Source organism: Pelophylax lessonae, assembly GCF_965119305.1.
Source record: "Pelophylax lessonae genome assembly, chromosome: 4".
Taxonomy (NCBI): domain Eukaryota; kingdom Metazoa; phylum Chordata; class Amphibia; order Anura; family Ranidae; genus Pelophylax; species Pelophylax lessonae.
In genome coordinates this window covers 306,799,930-306,817,620 of record NC_138771.1, presented here as the reverse complement: position 1 = coordinate 306,817,620, position 17,691 = coordinate 306,799,930, and positions in this window count along the sequence as shown.

Below are 17,691 nucleotides of genomic sequence, written 5' to 3'. Positions count from 1 at the left end.
AGCCCGTGTGAAAGGGACCTTAGGAGGAGGAGTGTGTTAAACAGTTAATGATAGGGAAGAGTATGAGGGTGCTACTATATTTACAAGAGATGCACAAAAAGCATGGAAAAAAGGTAAACATTTTATTTTCTAAAAAGAAAAAACATGGAAATTGTACACAGCACTATAAGCAGACTAAGGCCTCATGCACACAGGGCATTTTTACAGCTGCTTTTAGGAGCGTCAGGCGTTTTTTTTTTGCAGCTTATAAACGCCAAAAATGTTATTCTATGGCCTCGTGCACACATAGGCTTTTAGGAGCTGTAAGTGGCATAGGCGTTTTTAATCTGTAAAAAAAAAACCAGGGCCAGTGCGTTCTGCAGCAGCAGCGATAAGCTGTAAAAACGTCTGACGCTGCTAAAAGCTGCATACAGCATTAGGCCACGTCAGACGTTTTTAAGCTGTAGTAGTTGGATTTGAAGTTGGAAAATAGAAGAGGGCAGAGAAAGGCTGCCAAATTCAAATGTTGCTAAACGTGGCTAAAACGTGAATTAACACCAATACAAAGCGCTTCAAAAAGCGCATTTTTACAGCTGTTTTATTTCCTGGTGTCAGAACTGGCTTTGCAGCTCATTTTTCCAAACGCTCTGTGTACATGAGGCCATGTTTGTGTTTTGTTTTGCTTTAAGGTGAAGTTGGTTAGGATAACATTTTGTAGCTACAGATTAAAAAGGTATCAGTTACAGGAGTATGTTATGGCAATGCTTCCTTTTAGGTCCCGTTCACACTGGGGCGATCCGACTTCCCGGGGCGACCTCACAGGTCGCGGCGCGCTGCTCGCACCGCGACCTCGGAGCAGCCGGCACGGACTTCATAACATTGAAGTCAATGCAGGTCGCTCCAGGTCGCCCCATAGAAGCTCCGGACCCTTTTTCTAAGTCGGAGCGACTTGTGTCGCTCCTATTAGAACGGGTCCACAGCTTCTCTATGCCAGGCGACCTACGGCGACCTGTCAGGCGACCAGGTCACCCCAGTGTGAACGGGGGCTTAGGTTCTTCAAAAATATCATTTCAACTTACCCTTCAGTCCTTAAGTGGAGCTCCAGGCTCCTTCAGAAAAAATTAAGTCAGCAGCTGCAAATACTGTAGCGGCTGACTTTTAATATTAGGACACTTACCTTTCCAGGGATCCAGCGGTGTCTTCACCCAAGCCGATTTTACATTCAGCTCTCGGGTGCTGCTACCACCATCTCAGCTAAGGAAAACTGACTGTGAAGTTCCCTACTGTGCATGCGCAAAGCGCGCTGCGCTTTTTGAATGGCCTGGTGGTGGGGGGAAGGAGGAGGGGGGCTGAGTTTGCCGCAACAAAGTCAGCTGGATGTGGGGGCAGGTACCAGTCAAAAAAACAGGTACCTGCTCCCCCCAAAAGGTGCCAAATGAGGCAGTGGATGGGGAGGAGGCAAACAAGTGGCACTTCCCCTTTTGGCTGGAGCCTTGCTTTAAAAATCTGTAAAAATAATGTTTGGTGTGTTGAAATATGTGGCTGTGTTTCTCTATGGAAATGACTACACTTTAAATATTCCCAACACACACATTTCTGAAGATGGCTCTTCAGTATTGATGGGTTCTGCAGTGACCACAGGCTGGGAACCATAGACATTCAATGGAAAGAAATGTCACCAGCACACTAAGGACTCCTCAACTGGGTCCAAGGCTTTATTTCGTGGTTACATGGTACATACCGAGGGAATGTTTCCGAGCCACACAGGGCCCCTTCTTCAGGCAAGTGACAAAGTGCAGTGCAAAACAGCAGGCATTTAACAGACAATTCACCAATCAGTGCAGCATACTGAGGCCCATACCTGACCCTTGATGTCATAATAACCGTAATGGTGGGCTTATGAAGTCATTATGTTTTGCACTGGACTTTGTCACTGATGAAAGGGCCCTGTGTGGCTCCGAAATGTTGCCTTTGAGTAAATATATAGTCAGGTCCATAAATATTGGGACATTGACACAATTCTAATCTTTTTGGCTCTATATACCACCACAATGGATTTGAAATGAAACAAACAAGATGTGCTTTAACTGCAGACTTTCAGCTTTAATTTGAGGGTATTTACATCCAAATCAGGAGAAAGGTGTAGTAATTACAACAGTTTGTATATGTGCCTCCCACTTTTTAAAGGACCAAAAGTAATAGGAGAATTGGCTGCTCAGCTGTTCCATGGCCAGGTGTGTGTTATTCCCTCATTATCCCATTTACAAGGAGCAGATAAAAGGTCCAGAGTTCATTTCAAGTGTGCTATTTGCATTTGGAATCTGTTGCTGTCAACTCTCAATATGAGATCCAAAGAGCTGTCACTATCAGTGAAGCAAACCATCATTAGGCTGAAAAAAACAAAACAAACCCATCAGAGACATAGCAAAAACATTAGGTGTGGCCAAATCAACTGTTTGGAACATCCTTAAAAAGAAAGAACGCACCGATGAGCTCAGCAACACCAAAAGACCCGGAAGACCACGGAAAACAACTGTGGTGGATGACCGAAGAATTATTTCCCTGGTGAAGAAAACAACCTTCACAACAGTTGGCCAGATCAAGAACACTCTCCAGGAGGTAGGTGTATGTGTATCAAAGTCAACAATCAAGAGAAGACTTCACCAGAGTGAATACAGAGGGTTCACCACAAGATGTAAACCATTGGTGAGCCTCAAAAACAGGAAGGCCAGATTAGAGTTTGCCAAACAACATCTAAAAAAGCCTTCACAGTTCTGGAACAACATCCTATGGACAGATGAGACCAAGATCAACTTGTACCAGAGTGATGGGAAGAGAAGAGTATGGAGAAGGAAAGGAACTGCTCATGATCCAAAGCATACCACCTCATCAGTGAAGCATGGTGGTGGTATTGTCATGGCGTGGGCATGTATGGCTGCCAATGGAACTGGTTCTCTTGTATTTATTGATGATGTGCCTGCTGACAAAAGCAGCAGGATGAATTCTGAAGTGTTTCGGGCAATATTATCTGCTAATATTCAGCCAAATGCTTCAGAACTCATTGGACGGCGCTTCACAGTGCAGATGGACAATGACCCGAAGCATACTGCGAAAGCAACCAAAGAGTTTTTTAAGGATAAGAAGTGGAATGTTATGCAATGGCCAAGTCAATCACCTGACCTGAATCCGATTGAGCATGCATTTCACTTGCTGAAGACAAAAATGAATGGAAAATGCCCCAAGAACAAGCAGGAACTGAAGACAGTTGCAGTAGAGGCCTGGCAGAGCATCACCAGGGACGAAACCCAGCGTCTGGTGATGTCTATGCATTCCAGACTTCAGGTTGTAATTGACTGAAAAGGATTTGCAACCAAGTATTAAAAAGTGAAAGTTTGATTTATGATTATTAATCTGTCCCATTACTTTTGGTCCCTTAAAAAGTGGGAGGCACATATACAAACTGTTGTAATTCCTACACCGTTCACCCAATTTGTTTCATTTAAAATCCATTGTGGTGGTGTATAGAGCCAAAAAGATTAGAATTGTGTTGATGTCCCAATATTTATGGACCTGACTGTATTTAACATTTTATATTTACTAAAATAATTGCATTTCTGTGTACTGTGGGAGACCAGATGTAGTAAATGCAGGGTCCTGGGTTTAGTAACAGAGAGGTAGAGATTAGGTAGGTAGTACTTCCCCAAAGACAAGTGGCAGGAAGCAGTCTTTTAGACTTAATCTCTGCTTAGGGCAATGGTTATTACTGTGTGTTCTAGTGTTACAGTAATCACTATGAGAAATGAGGAATACTACAATGCATGAGGGACTTTCCATATTGGCTTGTAACTCTGGTCCCCACCCTGATTTCTTCCCAGTTTACAAATGCAGCCAGTGATAAATACACAGAGCCAGTTATTGAGTTGTTTGACAAAAGGCATCCATTCTCAGTGCCTGCTCTATAAGTAATTGTAGTAATGGAGTACGGCTGATGATTTTTTTTCGCAGAGATGAATTGCTGCTACAGATCGTTGATGCCAGTGATTAACAACAATGTGTAACTAGCGATTTAATGGTCGCTCAAGAATTACTACAGCATTGAGTTTCACTTTACTACAAAACCCTCTCCTTAAGCGATTTGTAGCTAAGTATAGAGATTGCTGCAGCATTTCATAGAAAAGCACTGTGATTGTCACTAGCGATTTTTACCGCCAAGCTGATTTGCCGAGTGACAAATTGCTATAAAAAAAAAAAATTCACTGTTAGTGATCCCATAGAAAATCATTATGATTCTCTTAGGGACAAATCACTAACAAAATGGGGTGGAGGGTGTTTGCTGCGAGAAAATCGCCAGTGTGTCACCAACCTATGAAAGTGAATGTTTCTTCTAATTTAACTCAGATTAGAGCCCTGAACTAACTACATAGAAGAGATAACTGCTAAGACACACAAAGCATTCATTTCTGAATGCAAGAGAGGCTCACATCATCCATTGTAGAGGCTGTCATCAGACTCCTAGCAACTAGTCGCAGCCTGACAATGCAACTGCACCTACAGGGGTTAATGTGAGCTTCATTCCATACGGCAAGGAATTCTAGGTATAACATTGATGACAGGTCCCCCTCTTATGTCAGCGATCTGCACCTACCTGAACTTTTTTAGGAAGTTTCAATCAAGTGTATGGGAAATCTTCCTCCCTACAATTCAAATTACAACTCAGCTATTTACAATGTATTTTATTTTTTTTATTATTGTGTGTGTGTGTGTTGACGAGGCACAAGTGTCAAAATAAAACCTTCACTGTGCGTTCACCTTTCAATACCCGGGAGTACGGCTCTCTTTTGGATTAGATGTACTACAGTCTTTGCTGCGCACCCAGGCCCATTTTGTTTTATATGTGTGCAGTGGCAACTATTGGATATTTTATATATATATTTAATTAATATAACATTAATTCTTTATAAATAAATATAAATATAGATATATAAAAAAATATATATATATAATATTTTTATATGATATAAAAAAAAAAAAATAATGTAGTTAATTATCATACAGGATTTATATAGCGCCAACCGTTGGCGGAGTGCTTTGCAACATGAGGACAGAGAGTAAAGTTACAATACAAGAGGAATCGGAGGGCCGTGCTCCTTAGAGCTTACAGTCTAAAAGGGAGGGTCAAGTGATACAAAAAGTTGTGTGTCTTTGTCCATTCAATACATTTTTGGGCTTGTGATCTCGTCCCCCCCTCACCTCTCCTCCCTCCCCCCTCCCCCACATCACACCTGTTGCTTATTGAACGGTATTATGGTTTGAAAGGATGCATGCAATGTTTAGTAATATGTATATAGTAATATGTTTCTAGTAAATGTTTTCGGGGTAAGCGGCGTCATGCATGATGTGATGGTTCGGAGACCTGGGTACCTTTACTCTGCACAACACATTAGGCATCATACTTCGGGGTGAATGTTTTTATTTGTAAGATTGGAAATGTATTGTCATGTCGCGTATTTATGCGCTGCGTCGCAGTACAGGGTAGAATGTCTCCCGATAAAGTATTTGTTTTTTGTATATTTTTATTATGCAAAATAAAGTATACCTTTTTGACAAAAAATAAATTTAAACCAGGAAACATTAATTACACAGGTTCTGTGGCTGATTAGGGTGGTAATTAAACTCACTTAGTGCCTTATGTGCATTATATCAGCCCCAGAACCAATGTAATTCATGTGTGTCCTGGTTTAGTGCTGGTTCACATATCTGTGATGACAGACAGACATCGCATGTGATTCGCAGCTCACTGCTCTGCAAATCACATGTAATGTCTGTGCAATGCAAATTCAGCCATCCAGATTGCATGGCTAAATTTGCATCGCATTCAGACACAACTCGCACAGGACCCTTTTTGTGAGTCCGCACCAGAATCGGATCACATGTGTGTTCACGCCTGATTCATGTCCAAACTGACAGTTCGCACTGCGATATGCAAACTGATCTGGGGGTGTCGTTAAGTTTGTAGTGACACCCCCCAGCGATTCGCATATGGCAGTGTGAGCTGCCTGCGATGCGGGAACCCGCAGTGGATTCGCAGGGATCCCGCATCTTATATATGTGAAGTGAACCGGGACTTAAAGGGATGATCTGGCAACCCTAGTCGGGGATGAGCTGATGGAAAAAGTGGAAATACAGTTGTTAGGTTAAAAGAATATATAACATTATGGATATAATAATATTTATTTGGCAGCTCTGATGTGACAGGTGTCAGAGTGAGAGCACAGAGATGTCCTGGGATCCGATCTCTGGGTATGATTGCCATCTATGATGAGATCGCTCCTAGAGAGCTGTCAGGTAGCGGGTGCAGCCTGCTGTGTGTGTGTTGTGTCTGATGTAAAGCCTCTCTGGGCTCCTTCTACACACTTACACACTTAATCCCCGGGAATTCTTAGCAAAACACGGCTAAGTCAGCGCATGCAAGCTCTGCTCCAGCCCGCCAGTGTAAAAATAATTACTGTCATCTGATCCGACTCAGCCAGAGCCAAGAGCCAACGGAAATGTCAGTCGCTGATTGCAGACAGGAAAGGGCCCGCCCCTTCTCCATATAAGGCTCTTCCTGACACTCCATACATGGCCCTTCCTTAGTCCATACAAGGCGCTGACTTCCCGTCTGCTTGCTTGGCTGACAGCCGCCTGTTCAGTCCAGAGGTTACAAACAGCAGCTTTACGCTGACACGTCTGCCTGGGCTAAACAACTTCTACAGCCAAAGAAAAAGCTGGCACAGTGCGATCGGAGAGACTTCCTGGAGTACTGGGGAGCATTATATTCATTCATTCCTATATCAGCCCCCACACCATTGCATGGATCACATCCCATTATTTATAGTCACATAGGCAGTCAGAGAAATGAAAAGACATTGAGTCTGTTGCCAATGGCAACTAGCCAGCTTCTAAAAAGTATAGAGCAACTGCAGGGTCATACCGCCAAATCGTGGGGTCCTGTAGCCAAGTATGCGTTTCATGGGGCCAGCCTGGCTAACAATCAGCTATCGTGTCATTGATCAGAAAGCCGGATTAAATCCAAAACCAAAAATCCAATATATTGCAGCTTAGCAATCATTAGATGTGGTGGCTGCATTCGTTTTCTTTACGGAGCGCACTGCTCCTTCATTACATGCGATCTCCTGTGCGGATGCGAGTTCAGCCATACACTTTGTATGGCTGAATTCGCACTGTATCCGCACAGGACCCCTTTTTCAGCCGCATCAGGATCGGATCGCACAGTGGTTCCCACTTGTGCGATCCGATCCTGTGCGAACTGTCAGATCGCACTGCGATATGCGATCAAACTGGGGGTGTCGTTAACATTTAATTGACACCCCCTGCGTATCGCATATGGCAGTGTGAACTGCCAGATGTGCGGATGCGATGCGGGAACAGGCTGCGAATTCGCAGCCTTCCCGCATCGCACAAGTGTGAACCGAGCCTTAAAGTGGTTGTAAAGCCTTAAAGGGTAACTCCACTTTCGTGGGGAAAAAATCTGCAAATACAGAAAAAACAATATAGTGTATACAATTGCGACACAAATCATATTGTAATTGAACATTGGCGGCTGGTGCATTGGGGGCACAGGGGCCCCACCCCCCCCCCATCCATGTGTCCGGCCCCCTAATCTACATGGAGTTCAATGAGGCTTTTTTTTTTTTTAGCATGTGATTAGAGCCAGAGGCTCTAATAGGCTAAAAAAAAGGGTGTGCTCGGGCGCAGAAGACTGAGGGGGAAGAAGCTACAGCTGCTTGCTGCTGCACATGTCCAGGCGTCCAGGTAGGGTGAGTGAGCCAGGCGGGTCCTGCTGTGGTCCGCGGGGGGGGGGGGGGGGGAGGGGGTGTATGGTGCGCAGCTTGGTGTGGTCCAGGGGGGGGGGTATGGTGTGCGGCTTGGTGTGGTCCGGGGGGGGGGGTGTATGGTGCGGTCCGTCTGCCGCCATTGTAATTGAGTGTTATTAACCACTTAAGCCCCGGAGGATTTGGCTGCTCAAAGACCAGGGCCAATTTTGCGATTCGGCACTGCGTGACTTTAATGGACAATTGTGGGGTCGTGCGACGCCGTACCCAAATGAAATTGACGTCCTTTTTTTCCCACAAACAGGGCTTTCTTTTGGTGGTATTTGATTGTGCGATTTTTATTTTTTGCGCTATAAACAAAAAAAGAGCATCAGCAAAAAAAAAAAAAAATTCACATTTTGTTATATGAAATTCCCAAAGAAAAAAAAATGTAAAAATCGAAATTTTTTAACATTTTAGGCCAATTTGTTTTCTGCTACATATTTTTGGTAAAACAAATCGCAAAAAGCATATTTTGATTGGTTTTCGCAAAAGTTATTGCGTTTACTAACCAAGGGAAAGATTTATGTCCTTTTTATTGTTTTTTTTTTTTTAACTAGTAATGGCGGCAATCTGCGATTTTTTTTGTGAGACTGCAAAATTGCGGAGGACAGATCGGACCCCTGACTAACATTTTTGACACTTTTGGGGGTACCAGTAACCTTACTACAGTAATCAGTGCTATAAATATGCACTGTTACTGTAAAAATGACACTGGCAGGGAAGGGGTTAACTTTATTAGAGATCCAGGGGTTAAGTGTGTCCCTAGGGGCGTGCTTCTAACTGTCCAGGGGCGTGGCTTTTGATGTAACCACAGAGACATACGATCCTACATAGCAGGATCGTATGATCGCTGCAGTTACACCAGGGAGAATGATAGGCGGCTTTGTTTACATCAGCCATCTGCCTTTCTCCCTCTCTAGCGGGAGATCGCGAGTGACCTGACGACATCGGAGCCACCGGTCACTCGCGCGGGGATCCCTGTGACCGAGCGGGGGTGGGAGCGCGCCTCCGGCGGTGCGCGCTCGCCCCCTATTGGCTCGTGGGCAAGTGACGTACTGGTACGTCACTTTGCCCAGGAGTGGCTGACCGCGGCAGTATATGTACTTGCGGCGGTCGGCAAGTGGTTAAAAATGACCTACAATAAAAGAGAGAACATCTCTGAGTTTGGGATTTTAGAGGTAATAATGTGATGTGTATGTGTATGATGATGTGTATGATTCATGGGATGGTGGCAATATACACCTCCATTCATCCGGGGTTTTAAATTAATTAAAAATGATCTTTCCTTTTTAATCTGCAGCCATTGTCTTTTTCTGAAAATGCAGTATGGCTACCTGGAGGTGTTCTGTACACAGAATGTATACTGACCACACCCCAGAAACATCATTTCCTGCTTGTGTGATTGGCTCACCAATTTTCCCAGAAGTCTGCACTAAGATACCAGTAAGATTTCAGGCATCCCCTGCAACAAAAATGTCATTTTTGGTGAGATACTCCCAATAGGAACACATCTAAAGGGATGCAGGCCCTGCAGCTTTCCTCAATCTGTATTGCTGAATTTGAAAAGTACAGACATTGCATGTGATTTGCAGAACAGTGCGCTGCAAATCAAATGCAATGTCTGACATCACATATGTGTGAAACGGGACTAATGCATGAAGGTGAGAAAACCTTCTGTGCTGCAGGTCCCCCCCCCCCCAGATCCCCCTTCTTCTTACATGAACTCGATCTGATCCAGAGATGTGCACGAGCATAGGCGTGCGCACAGGGTGTGCCAGGTGTGCCTGGGCACACCCTAATCACCTAGGGCACATTAGCATTATCGCTCTGTTTGCCAGTGAAGAGATGGGAAAGATCTCCCTCGGACCTTCTCTGCCATAAGAGAAGTGCCACACACTTCTATTGCACTTTGCCAGCAGGGAGAGTAATGTACCGGGGCCATATACATGTAGGCAAACACATGCATGTGTATTTAAACTTTGGGGTGCACACCCTAATGCAATAGGCTGCGCACACCTATGTGCACGAGTACAAGGGCTCTAGCCGCTGTCGCTCTCCTGATTGGACAGATTGATAGCAGCAGGAGCCATCGGCTCTCCCGGCTGTCAATCAAAATTTGGAACCCCGGGGGGGAGGGGGGGTGGTAAGAGCAGAGTCCCACTGTCTGTGTCAACGGACACAGCAGCAGGACTCGGGAGCGAGCCCGCATTGGGTGCCCCCATGGAAAACAGCTTTCAGTGGGGGCACTTGATAAAAGGAGGGGCCTGGAGCGCCGGCGGGGGACCCCAGAAGAGGATCAGGGCTGCTCTGTGCAAAACAATTGCACAGAGCAGATAAGTATAGGCATGTTTGTTATTTAAAAAAAAAAAAGAAAAATCAAATGTTTACAATCACTTCATTCACACCTAGGCGATTCTGCTTGTGATTCCAGAATTGTGGCAAAACGTGGGATATATGTTTGCGATGCCATTACTTCTAATGGCACCCCAATCACGGTGCAATTTTGCCGTGGTTGTCATGTGAGAAATCATGCTGCAATCCCAGCAAAATCACACTGTTGCGAGGCTTGGAGGAGCAGGAGCCTCTTTAGTGCGACAGCTGTGGCAAAATCACACCGCGATTAGGGGGCCATTAGAAGTAATGGCATCCCAAACGTGTCCTGCATTTTGCCGCAATTCTAAAATGGCGGGCAGAATCGCCCATGATACTGGAACGCCCAGGTGTAAATAGAGCCTTGGACTTTTTCCCTGGTGATATGGCCAGTAAGGGCCCTTTTCACACTGATCAGTTATCCTTCCATTTTTGCCTTATCAAAAGCAGAAGAACCCTATTGGGGGAGCCCCGAGTCTCACCCAACGCCTTATAGCTCTCATTTTTACAGCAGCCAGCATAACAATCGCAGGATCTTGGAAATCCCCGGTGCTATCTTATGACCTTTTAAAGAACAAATTATCCTGGATAATGTTAAACAAACGCCTCTCTGCCATTCTGCAGGACAAGCTTCCCTGATGAGAAAAAAACCTGGGATCAACTACCTGATGGAGACAACCTGGTCAGATCTGAGGCTAGACTCTCAGTGCCCTAGGAGAGGCTCGCTGTCTCTTTTTCCTTTCTTCTTCTTTCATCCCTTTCTTCTTCCTTTTCTTACCTCTTTCTCTTCTTTCTACTTACTAACTACTTGCCGACCGCCCGCCACATATATACTACGGCAGGCTGGTCGTGCCTGTACAGCAATCCGCGGGAGTGATCCTGAGGGCGCACGTGTGCTGCCGGAGGTTCGCATCTGGCCCCATTCGCCAGCGGGGAAGCTGATTCATGCGGCCGGCGGCCGCAATTTCTGCCGGGCACCCGCAATCGCTCCCCGTGGAGAGAGAACGGTGGTCCGCTGTTGTAAACCCAGCAGACCGTTCTCTCAGGAATCAATGCAGAGCGCCTGTGTTTCTCCTATTTAGGATCACAGGTCTCTGTGTTGATTTCACAAGCCCATCCCCCTTACAGTTAGAAAACACTCCCCTAGGCATACATTTAACCCTTTGATCGCCCCTGGGTTAACCCCTTCCCTCCCAGTGTCATTATTACAGTAACTGCAAATTTCTAGCACTGATTACTGCAGTAATGTCACTGGTCCCCCCAAAAATGTCAGTTAGGGGTCAGATCGGTCCTCCACAATGTCGCAGTCCCGTTAAAAATTCGCTAGTAAAAAAAAAAAAAAAAATAAAAATGACATTTTCCTCTAGTTTGTAGACGCGATAACTTTTGCGCAAACCAAAATACGATCATTGGGATTTTCTTTTACCAAAAATATGTAGCAGAATATAAATTGACCTAAAATGATGATGAAATGATGAAAAAATTATGAAAATAGATTTTTACATTTTTTTTTATTGGGGATGTTATATAGCAGAAAGTGAAAAATATTGTTTTTTTTTTGACCTGACAGAAACAGGTCCCAGAAGATGGCAGGACGATTCACAAAGTGCAGCATGACCCGCGCATGCACAGTAGGAATTCGGCTGTGAAGCCTGAAGGCTTCACTGCTGGTTTACCTTAGTGAAGATCCGGCGCCTGCACCCCAAGCTGTTTAAAGAATCAGCTCAAGGTTGGACCCCCACGGTTTGGCCCCTGTAGAACAAGTTCTAGACAGGCTCTTGCTGTGAGGCTTTTTGTTAGTACTACATGTATTGTAAAAGTTTACAGTTTGATGGTGTAGATGGGGAAATGTGAAGAATCGGCTCAGGGTGCCGACACTGATGGATCCCTGGACAGTCCTGGGACAAGATCATCCAGCACCCAGGGCAAAGATGCCAAACTGATCCCCCCCATGATCTGCAAGCTTAGGGGATTCTATGCCCAGCAATCACTCGCTTTTCAAAATCACTGCCTCTGTCACTACTTCTGTCAGCCTCGTAACAGAAAAAAGGAACCCCCATCCCTACAGTAAACCATTGCGCCCACTCAATGAAGGAGCACAGGGGGCACCTTTGGACAGCAGCATTGATTGTTAATCAACCACTTGCCTGGCTACTGGTCACTTTCACCCCCTTCCTGCCCAGGCCAATTATCAGCTTTCAGCGATGTCACACTTTGAATGACAATTGCACTGTCCTGCAACACTTTACCCAAACAAAACTTTTATTGTTTTTTTTTTTTTTTTTTTTAAACAGATAGAGCTTCCTTTTGGTGGTAATGAATCGCCACTGTTTTTGTTTTGCGAAACAAAACTTTTGAAAACAAAAAAAGTTTTTCTTGGTTTCTGTTATGAAATTTTGTAAATAGGTAATTTTTCTCCTTCAATGGTGTGCGCTGATGACGCTGCACTGATAGGCACTGTTGGGGCTGCACTGATAATCAGAACGCTGATGCACAGTGTCCTGATTATCAGTACAGATGTCCCCTATGTGGATTTGCCGCTTATCAGCGCTCCTCTCCTCATGCACTGTCAGCCTGAGGGGAGGATTGCCGATAACCAACAAATCCTGTTTACACTATGATCAGCTGTGATTGGCTCTTCACCCCCAAGGACACAGCGATCAGAGATCACTGCTGATGCATGCTGCAGGGGTCACGCGGAAAGCGCGAGCACAGAAGGATGTCACAGTTGTGAAGGGGTTAGTCTAGTAGGAGGGGAGTGTTAGATGCACTAGCAGATTTAGATACACTAACAAATTGAAGCCAAGCTTCAGCTCACACTTTATAATAATCAGGTGCAGCAGTTTTCTTTTTTTTTCGTTTTGGGATAAAGGTTCTATGTAAATGAATAAAAGACAATCATTGTAAGCACCCCTGACAGTGTTAAATTCTTTTTCTCAACCCCCTAACTGCTACATCTGTAGAACAGCTTGTTTTGTTGAAAAACAGAAGACCTACTGGCCATATATACACCTTGGATTGCGAGAATACTTCATTCACGAAACATGCTTGTAATCAAAAGCACTCTTATATCAAAGCAAATTTTCCCATAAGAAATAATGAAGACTCAGATGATTCGTTCCACAACCATTTATTCAAAAGTCCTTCAGTTTATAGTCCATATAAAAAGATTATAGCAATGTGAGGTTGTGTAACCATAAAATGTCCATCCACAAATGGCCACTTCCTCAAGGAGATTCGAAGCAAAATCCAGCAGGAGTTACAGAGTATAAAAGAGAAGAGAGGCGTCTCTAAGTGTAGCAATATAGTTACATTTAATGAAGGTTCAACATTTAGCAACTCACATGGTTGATGATTAAACAGGCATATCTAAGTATGCAGGCATCCGGGGTAAAGCTGTCCACATAGACCATCCGCCGCACTGCCATCAACATCGTCCCTTCCACGCTGCGCCCCGTGTGTGGCGGGAAGCAGGGTCCCAGGAGGGAGAGTACGGCTGTGTCCCCTCCTGTCAGAGGAAGCAGGTGTCCCGGGTGGCGGCCTGGGAATCCAAAGAGCATGGAGTTGAGCTGCAGAGGGGATCCGGTGTGCCGAGAACCAGCGGAGAGAGAGAGAGGGGTCCAGTTCCAGGAAAGCCTAAAAAGGTTGTGAGTACTGTGGACTGCCCCTAGGGGTCTGCTTATTGTCAAAGGGGACCATTCCGGAGAAGGTTCTAGGGCAGTGGTTCTCAAATCCGGTCCTCGGGACCCACCAACAGGCCAGGTTTGCAAGATAACTAAATTACATCACAGGTGATCTCATTTGCTTCTCAGTGATTGCAGTATTCTAGTCTGCATCCCCCAAGGTAATACTTAAAATCTGGCCTGTTAGTGGGTCCCGAGGACCGGATTTGAGAACCACTGTTCTAGGGATCCAGGAGTCAGCTAGCGGTTAAAGGGGGTGCCTGGGATTTCACTAATCAGGACACTAATAATCAGTGCCCTGATTCTAAGTGTTAATGTCCCTTTAACACAAGCTGGTTATTGGCTCTCTTCTCCCCTCCTCGCACTGTCAGCACGAGGAAAGGTAAGCTGATAACCAGCTTGTGTTCACATCCATGATCAGCTGTGTCCAATGACATTGCAATTGGCCCTTTACCCCGATCTGTGTTCAGCTGAGTCCAATGGAGTCAGGCAGTCAGCGATCACAGAGCACACTGTCTGCGTGGCACTGGGAGTGCACAGACAGGAGCGCAATCACGGTAAGACGCCCATGGATGCCCTCCCAGCAAAGTAAGCCCACGCTGTAGCTGTCTTTCTGCTTTAGTGCCGGTTGGAAGGGGTTAAAGGCTAAGTTCACATTTTGGAGCATGTTACACATATATTTAGGGTGTAATTCGTAACATGCTACAGCACCTTCCCCTGCACCCCAAGACACTGAATGGGATTCCTCTCCCCCTCACCCCCATCACATTTCAAATTCTCCAAAAACATGTGCATTTAAACTTTCGAAAAGTAGCTTCTTGTTGCCCATTCACACTTGTGCGACTTGTCATGCGACTTTGACATGACAAGTTGCATGACAAGTCACAGCCCATTGTTTGCAATGGCATCCATTTAGATCAGTGCGACTTAAAGTTGCAGCAGTTTTGAAAAGGTGCCTGCATTACTTTTGATGCAACTTTGTTCCAGAGAATGAAAAGTCGGGTTAAAGTCACACCAAAGGTCATGTTTCAAAGTCACACTGGAAGTCATGCAACTTTGGAAACGCACTAATGTGAATGGTGCCTTAGACAACTCCGAAGCACTATTTATCATAATTCATTGTTATAAAAAGTGAAGGACGGTCTGGTTCATTTAAATTGTTGATATGACCTTCACAAACATTTTGTTTATAACACTGCACACAAGGTTCTCTCACATTTATGGACTATACTCCAACATTCAGACCACAAATCACAAGACAACGGGTAAGGCCTCTTTCACACGGTCCGCCTCCGTAGGTGGATCCGTGTTGCTCAGCGGGGATCGATCCGCGATCCCCGCTGAGCTGGCGGATGACAGCTCCGTCTCCGCTTGCAGAGTGGAGAGGGAGGTGTCTCAGCCCCTGCTGCCCTCTATGGGGGATCGGATGAGAGCGGACCGCCTGTCCGCTCTCATCAGATCCGATCCGATTACTGAACGGATGGAAAAATAGGGTTTCCATCCGTCCAGGTTTCACGGACAGGATCAGATACGGATGGCAGCGGGTGTCAGCGGAGGTGACACCCGCTGCCCCATAGAGCTGCATGGAGGATCCGATCAGATCCGCCTAAAAAACTGACAGGCGGATCTGATCGGATCGACCGTGTGAAAGAGCCCTAAGTGGTGCTGTATGCAAATTCCTTTTATTTATTTTTTTTTACAATAAGTACAAAAATTGTCAATCATTGGCCTATAGAAAATGGTGATCTTATTGGCTGTGTTGTAAATATGGCAAATATTACTGAGACCTGGACTTTTCCTATGAAAAACAGGAAATTCAGACCACTGAATGGCAGTGAATGTAGTGCAATCAGTTGAGCACATATGTGAATCCTTCTGGAGTATAAGGAGTGAATATGTTTCATAAAATCTCCATTTGATGCAAACTACAATCAGAGGTAAACATGTAGCAAAGGAATATAAAATCAAATATTTACTACTTTATAAATATACCCGTCTCCAATTTTAAAGGATTTTTAAAAATAGAATCCCTGGAAGTCAGAGTTTTTAATAATAATAAAAAAAACATAGAATTTATTTTATTGCTGTACGAATCTGCAGTTTCGTTAATATTTTTTATTTTTTTTTGCTATGCAGAACCAGAGACAACACTTACCTCTAATGAAGTGTGTCCCATGTCTGCTTGTCTTTTCCCCCTGCAGCTGGGTTCCTCGCTGCAACTAAATTCAAAGGGGTACTCCACTTTTGTGGAGAAAAAAAAACAGCAAATAAAGCAAAATTAATTTAGCATATACAATTGCGACACAAATCATATTGTAATTAACCACTTACCCACCAGGCCTATTTTTGACACTTGGTGTTTACAAGCTAAAATCAGTTTTTTTCTTTTTTTGCTAGAAAACTACTTAGAACCCCCAAACATTATATATTTTTTCTATATATAGAATAAAATAGAGATCGTTGCAATATTTTTTATCACACCATATTTGCGCAGCGGTCTTCCAAACGCAATTTTTTTGGAAAAAAAATCACTTTTTTTAATTAAAAAATAATCAAACAGTAAAGTTAGCCCAATTTTTTTCCATAATGTGAAAGATAATTTTACACCATGTAAATAGATACCCAACATGTCATGCTTCAAAATTGCGCACGCTCGCGTATTGGCAACAAACTTTGGTACTTAAAAATCCCATAGGCGACATTTTAAAAATTTCTATCGGTTACCAAATTAGAGTTACAGAGGAGGTCTAGTGCTCAAATTATTGCTCTCGCTCTAACTATCGCGGCGATACCTCACATGTGTGAACGCCGTTTACATATGTGGGCGGGACTTGCTTTTGCCTTCGAGCTAACGAGGACAGGGCACTTTAATTTTATTTTTTTTCTCCTATTTATTTTATTTATTATTTTTGATTTTTACACAGTTTAAAAAAAAAAATGTGATCATTTTTATTCCTATTACAAGGAATGTAAGCATTCCTTGTAATATAAATAGCCAAGACAAGACCTCTTTATTGTGAGATCTGGGGTCAAAAAAGTCCTCAGATCTCACAAGGACACTAAAAAAGAAAAAAAAAAAAGGGTTTAAAAAAAAAAAAATCGTCTCTTTAAGCCGGTTCCTAGACAACGACGTTTGACGTCGCTCCAGTCCTCCAAGACCATAGAGTCAAGTGAGGGCCATCTTGCCCTCACTCGACTTCCTGGCTGTGTGGAGAAAGGACCGGTGTTCCGTGAAAAAAAAACCCGTGAGAAATGCCTACCCCCGTCACTTCCGGTGCACCTACGTCCGCAATTTTTACTGTGTGCAACGTTACACTTGTGGCGCTTACATTAAAACAGCTCCTCTGCAACATGAGTCATCTCCGCTCCTATCCCTGTCGCTTCCCTGATCGCGGCTAATAAATATAAAAGCGGATCACGGAGCCGAGATCTCCGTCATTTAGATTTCATACACCCGCCGCTGCCGCTTTTACATTTACTAGCCGCGATCAGGGAAGCGACAGGGATAGGAGCGGAGATGACTCATGTTGCAGAGGAGCTGTTTTAATGTACCCGCCGCAAATGTAACGTTAAACATACTACCGTGATAAATCCATACCATCCGAGCATGCGCACTTGTCAGTATCTCTGCTGTTCAATGACGTATCCGGGGCTTTGAGCATGCGCACTGCTACGCTGCTCAGCTGTTCCTGACAGGAAGTGACGAGGGTAGGTATTTCTCACGGGGTAGGTTATTCTCACGGAACACTGGATCATTTTCCCGTAAGCGGGGGAAAAGACCG